At 37.1% G+C, this 6,180-nt stretch overlaps 1 pseudogene; it reads left to right on the top strand.

The window, feature by feature from the left end:
• The first annotated feature begins 813 nt into the window (after nt 1-813).
• On the top strand, nt 814-912 carry LOC132315236 (small nucleolar RNA R71; annotated as a pseudogene).
• The last annotated feature ends 5,268 nt before the right edge of the window (nt 913-6,180 follow it).

The raw sequence follows: 6,180 nt of genomic DNA, 5'->3' as shown, positions 1-6,180 counted from the left end.
GTACTAACTATTTGCCCTACTTGGGTTTCTAGCTTAGCAATGGATTGAGAATGAGAATGAAGTAATTGAGTGTTAGCATCTAGAGTGCCTAGAGCAGTCAAAACTTTCTCTTCACAAGCGGGACTCCTAGCATTTCCTTGAGAATATGATGGTTGATTAGGAAAATGAGAATTAGAGAATTGGTTTCCTTGTGATTGAAATGGTCTATATCCTTGAGAACCTTGGCTTTGCATCGGAGGTGGAACATACTTCCCTTGGAAACCACCTTGGGAAGGGTTTGAGCATTCCCCTTGGTTTCTCTAAGAGAAATTCGGGGGATTCCTCTAACTAGGATTATAATGATTGCCATAAGGATTGTTCCCTTGATTAACAAAAGTTGCATTGACTTGTTCATGATGCTCACTTTGCACATGTCCATGGGGACAATTGGAAGTAAAATGTAAAACACTTGAACAAGTCATACATGTCTCATTGGATGCATGATGGGAATGGTTAGGGATGGAAGATACTTGATTTGCCGAGTTTTGGTTGATCAAGAATTGATCAAACCTTTGAGATAAGGATTTCATCTCGGTGGCTATTTCATTGGAATGGTCAACTTGATGTAAGCCAACACTTTTCCTTCCACTTGAATTCTTACCATTCTTAGAAGATAAAGTTTGATGCAAAGAATTCTCACTCATGCTCTCATAAAGATGCCACACGTCATCATCATGCCTATCAATGTAAGAGCCACCCATGGAAGCATCAACCATACCCTTGTAATTGTCCGATAAGCTCTCAAAGAAATATTGAACTAATTGCCATTTGGGCATGTCATGATGTGGACACTTCCTAAGCAATTCATTGAATCTTTCCCATGCCTCATGGAACGTTTCCCCATCCCCGTGTGAAAACTCTCGAATTGAGGTTCTCATGGCATTGGTCTTAGAAACCGGATAGTACTTCTTCAAGAACTCTTGTTGCATTTCTGCCCAAGAAGTTATTGAAAAAGGTCTAAGATTGTTAAACCAATATTTTGCCTTGTCTTTAAGGGTGAATGGAAAAAGTTTAAGCCTTAAGACCTCTTCCGGCATGTTCGTGTATCTCACAGTAGAACATACTTCAAAAAACTCATCCAAATGCTTATAAGGTTCTTCACTTGGAAGTCCATGATAGTTAGGAAGCATTTGAATGGTTTGTAGTTTGATCTCATAGTGGTGTGCTTTAAATGGTGGCAATTGAATGCATGTGCGTGCATTGTATTCATTAGGCACATAGTAATCTCTTAAAATAAGGGGAGGATTAGCAATTGGAGGTGCAACATGGGCACCTTGATTGCCTTGAATGATGGGAGGTGGTGGAGCATAGATTGGCCTTGGCATTCCCAATGGAACTTGGCCTTGTTGTTGTGGTGGATGAACAAATGGCCTCGGCTTGCCTAATGGAACTTGTATGTTATCATGATGCACATTGGGGTGGAGGATGCCTTGTTGGTCTATGTAACCAAAGTCCTCCACATGGTCCTCATTATGTCCTTCCATTGATGAAATGGATTGACTAGAACTTCCTCTTCCCCTAGGGTTTCGAACAACGGATTCAAGATAAGAATTTAGAGGGACAAGAGTGGGTCTTAATGATCTACGACCATTTATGCAGAATGCAACACAACAAGCAATAATGACAAACACTTCCCCTTCACAACAAATCAACAATCAATAAACTTCCTCCACATACAATGATTACATACTGCTATCAACAATATGCAAGAAAAGTAAATTGCCTCCACGTGGGCTCACGATTTATCTAATAATTGAAATATAAGCCTCTACGCGGACCGACGATTTAACTAGAGATCGAGCTAAGAAAGAGCTCACAAAAGGTCCTTTAGCACTTCAATTCAATTTCAATTTTAGCCTTGTAATTTTTTTTTAGATTTTTAGCCTTTTCCTTTGCTTTTGCTTAGCTCCTTGCTTGAAATGCTCCTTTGCTCACCTTCTTTTTAATGCACCTAGTCAAACAAGAACCAACACAATAAGTAACCAAAATGGAAACAAAGTAAAGACACGATCAAAAGAGTACCAATTCCTAATTGATTCCATAAATACGACGTTACCTTCAATCAATCCAGGCAACGGTGCCAAAAACTTGGTCTGTCGTCAATCCAAATCCAAAGTTTGTGATACCAAAAGATAATGATGTAGAGCTATGATGAATGTAGCCAAGTTTTACATTTAGAAATTGCCACTACTACCTTTCACTAAAAATATAGTTAGGGTAAGTAGAGATCGTCCCAAGGGATTGGTAGGTCGTACTAGGTTGAGGAATCAAAATTAGGGTTAGTAGGTCGAGTAATCAAAAGATTGGTTGGTGGTTGAATTACACTAAGATGCAATTTAAACTAAAGTAGGCAATTAAATGTAATGGAAAGAAAATAAGAGAGATATCTTGGGATTTAGAGATCACCACTAAGCATAGCTTTTCTATACCCTTAATGAATGATTAATGAGGGGGAAAACATGTATTGCAACAAAGTGTGTGTATGGTTGTTTCAACAAGCATGGATGACAAATTAAGCATATATTGTCTAAGCAATATGGTGGATAACACAACATATCAAATTAAGCCATTAATCTTTTCTTTAAGCTCACAACCAAACACATCACAAGGTTAGAGATATGTGATACTTGCTTTCATAAGTATAGAACATCAAACAACAAGCATGGATTGTCTTCCCATTTAACATCTAAAGTACAACTACACTACAATTAAGCTAATGACATGAAATTAAACTAATTAAACTAAGGGGGAGGTACAATCCATCAAGAAATGAGTATGAACCATCAAATAAATCACAAGAACATTACATTAAGCATTATGTCTTGACAATCTCTAGATCTATAGCATTAATACATATAGACATGCATCAATAACATAAGAAATAGAGACAAACACATGAACATCTATTCTAGCATACATAGACATATGGATAGAATGAAATGATCAATTGGAAGCATTAAACCACATAAATCATTGAATAAACAAGATCTACATATATAATAGTGTCAAAACATGTATCACAATACAAATCCTCTAAAAAGCACATAAATCAAGATGTAGAAAGCATGCTTAGGGCTAACTCTAGCCCCAAGAGGATGTCTAGCCACTCATGGATGGCGTCCTCCAACCCTTAAGGGCTAACTCCATGGTAGAGATTACTCCTCTTTTTGGTTGATGGAAGAATTCTAAGCTTGTGTCTCTAGCCTCCTCCTTTCTTTTCTTCTTCACTAAGAATATCAATATTGTGCCTCTCAAGTGTCTAAAAAGTCTCTCTCAAAAAGTGGTTCATATTCCTTATATAGGTAGGTCAAATATCACCCCAAATGAGCTGGGCTCGTACACTAATATTCCTTCCAATGATTGGATATGAGATAACTTTTAATGAGCTGGAATTTGGATTTTCTCGGGATTTGGGAAGTTCGATCGATCGAACTTGTGGTTAGATTGATCGAACATGGCTGAGATCTATCGAATTGAAGCTGGATCGATCCTCTATGGCGGCGCCTTTTTGGATAAAAACAAATCTGAGATATTTTGAAGATATTTTTGGAAAAAAGACAAATGTGGTAGGTAGGGTGGTACAAGTGAATAAGATAAAATCTTTTCAATCGATCGGAAGAAAGTTGGATCAATCAAACTTTGTGGGATCTTTGGATAAGGACAAAAGAGCTTGGATCCATCTTGGAATGCTGAGATCGATGAACTTTCAATCGATCGAATATATTCTGAGATCGATCTTGCTGAATTTCCACCACTTGCTTCCTTTTGCTCCCACTTTGCTCCTTTCTTTGATTCATCTCAAGATTGCTTCAATTATGCTCTTATTTAGCTGAGTTAGCTTATTTTGGGGATAAGTACCTTAAAATGGAAATAATACGAAATCAATCTAAAGCGGGAAAATAAGATAGATAAAGGTCCTAGAACACCTAAGCTTAAGGGGTTTAAATGCGCACTTTTCAGCGCTCATCAGTATCCACCTTCTTCTACGTGCATAAACTACCATTCTTCTATTATTCTGCCTTGTATTCAAATACACAAAAGTTGATACATATATTTGTTCGTGTGTATATTCCTTCCTTTAATTTAGCAACCTTCAACAGTTAGAATTTTCACCAGGCATTTCCATAAGGTCCCATGTGTCCCACGTTCTATTTATTCTTTGTTGTACATGGACTCTTCTTCTTTATTTCACACATGGTATACCATAATTCCATTCACGTTGTCCATGATCCAACCCACTTCTTTCAATTTATGGTAGCAGTTGAAGGAACAACGGAAACATTTAATAAATATTTAGATCGTAACCACGTGATTTATCATCAAATCAAGAAAACTTAAAAGAAGTTCATACATTTGGATGATTAAATAATCGTCGAATACAAGAACGTTTTTTCTTCATTGACAGTGAAACACTCCTACTCCTTTAACCTTGAACACCAGGTGAATCTTTGTGATGGCCCAAGTTTTTCAACCCGGTGCATCAGTGATGAACTAAAAGATGACCCGATAAAGGATCTGAAATACGGAAGCGAAACCAAAAACAAGATCAATAGGGACATCAATCATCCCTAAGACACCCAAATGACTTTTCATGAAGTCATGAAACTCAAAGAAATAATCGGAAGCGGAAACTAGAGTAAAAAGGTCAATTGGTACCCCATAGAACCAATGACAACCAAAGGAAACAAAACCTAGTTCAAACTAGACTACTTACACCATTAATGGCTTAAACAAGACCAACAAGGTCAAATGGAAATAAGTGGAACAAGATTAAACCGTCAAGGCAATAAACCAAGCAAAACTCACAAGGTAGCTCCATTTCGGTCGACCGAAATGAAGCATCGGTCTGCCAAAATAAGCCTGCAAAGAGAAGAGAAAAGAACTCTCAGTTCGGTCGACCGAAGTGACAAACCGATCGATTGATTTAAGGCTCGAGATGAAAAAAATAAGTTTCGGTCGACCGATGTAGAGAACCGGTCGACTGAAATATGCCTCGAAGTGAAAAAGGCTACTGGAATTGGGATTTTTGCTGAACCATGAAAATCAAGAGAGGGTTAGTCGACCAAAACAGGCCACCGGTCGACCGAAACTGGTTAAAAATGTAAAAAAAATGAACCTGTTATGCATTAAGGCTGAAATGAGTTCCTAAGTCTTATTTGAATCACCCATGGCATGATCAAACTGAATTGTATGCAAGTGTATGATCATGTGAACATACACGCAAGTGTAATACAGCATTTTAAACATGCTACAATGGCCCATGGCCTTATTACAATTCATTTACAACATTTGACATGTCAAACCTCCAAGTTAGAAAGATTACATTTCAAAGGCAAACTCAAACATGCTAACACTTGCATGTGAACAAGAATACATGAGGCTTCAAATCTACGAATCACCCAAAGCAAGTGCAAGTCTCCAATCTTGAATCGTGTACCTAAACAAATCCCCCAGTAATTTCGGGGTGAGTAAACAAGTTTACTCGTAGAGAATGAACATGCATCGACTCGATTTCTTTATAGATTTTTATAACAATGCGAAACAATTCAAAAGGGTCATGCCACTTAACGTCTATGTCAAAGGTTAGACTCAGAGAGCATCCTAAGCTACCTTAACTCATTTCTAGCATAAAACACATCCTTTATGCAATTTAAACCACATAGAAGCATGCTATACGAAGCAACACAATATAGATTCTCAGAGTCATCAACTTGAAATCTAAAATGCAAAAATGACAAAAGTGGGTCATGCCACCTAACGCCTATGTTCCACATGAATCTATAGGATCATTCCTAAGCTACATTTGAACAACAAACACGAATCACAATATCTATGCAATTTAACAAACATAGAAGCATGCTATACAAAGCAACAAGATATAGATTCTCAAAATTATCAACTTGAAATCTAAAATGCAATAACACTAAATATATCAATCTAGTACTATTAGAATTTCTAAAACCACACATCAATACGTAGATTCTCTAAGTTATCAACTTGAAATCTAAAAGTGTGAAAACAACTAAATATAACAATTTAGTATAGATGTACTTAACAACATCAAATTGCCAATAGCCAAAACCACAAGTCACAATTAAACATGATTGTCACTTGGAATTGAATGCAAAATCAAATAGTGGA

This window comes from Cornus florida, unplaced genomic scaffold (genome assembly GCF_030987335.1).
Source record: "Cornus florida cultivar Cherokee Brave unplaced genomic scaffold, ASM3098733v1 CherokeeBrave_3.0.0_Hap2_Chr06, whole genome shotgun sequence".
NCBI classification, from domain to species: Eukaryota; Viridiplantae; Streptophyta; class Magnoliopsida; order Cornales; family Cornaceae; genus Cornus; species Cornus florida.
This window is presented reverse-complemented; position numbering and strand designations above follow the sequence as displayed.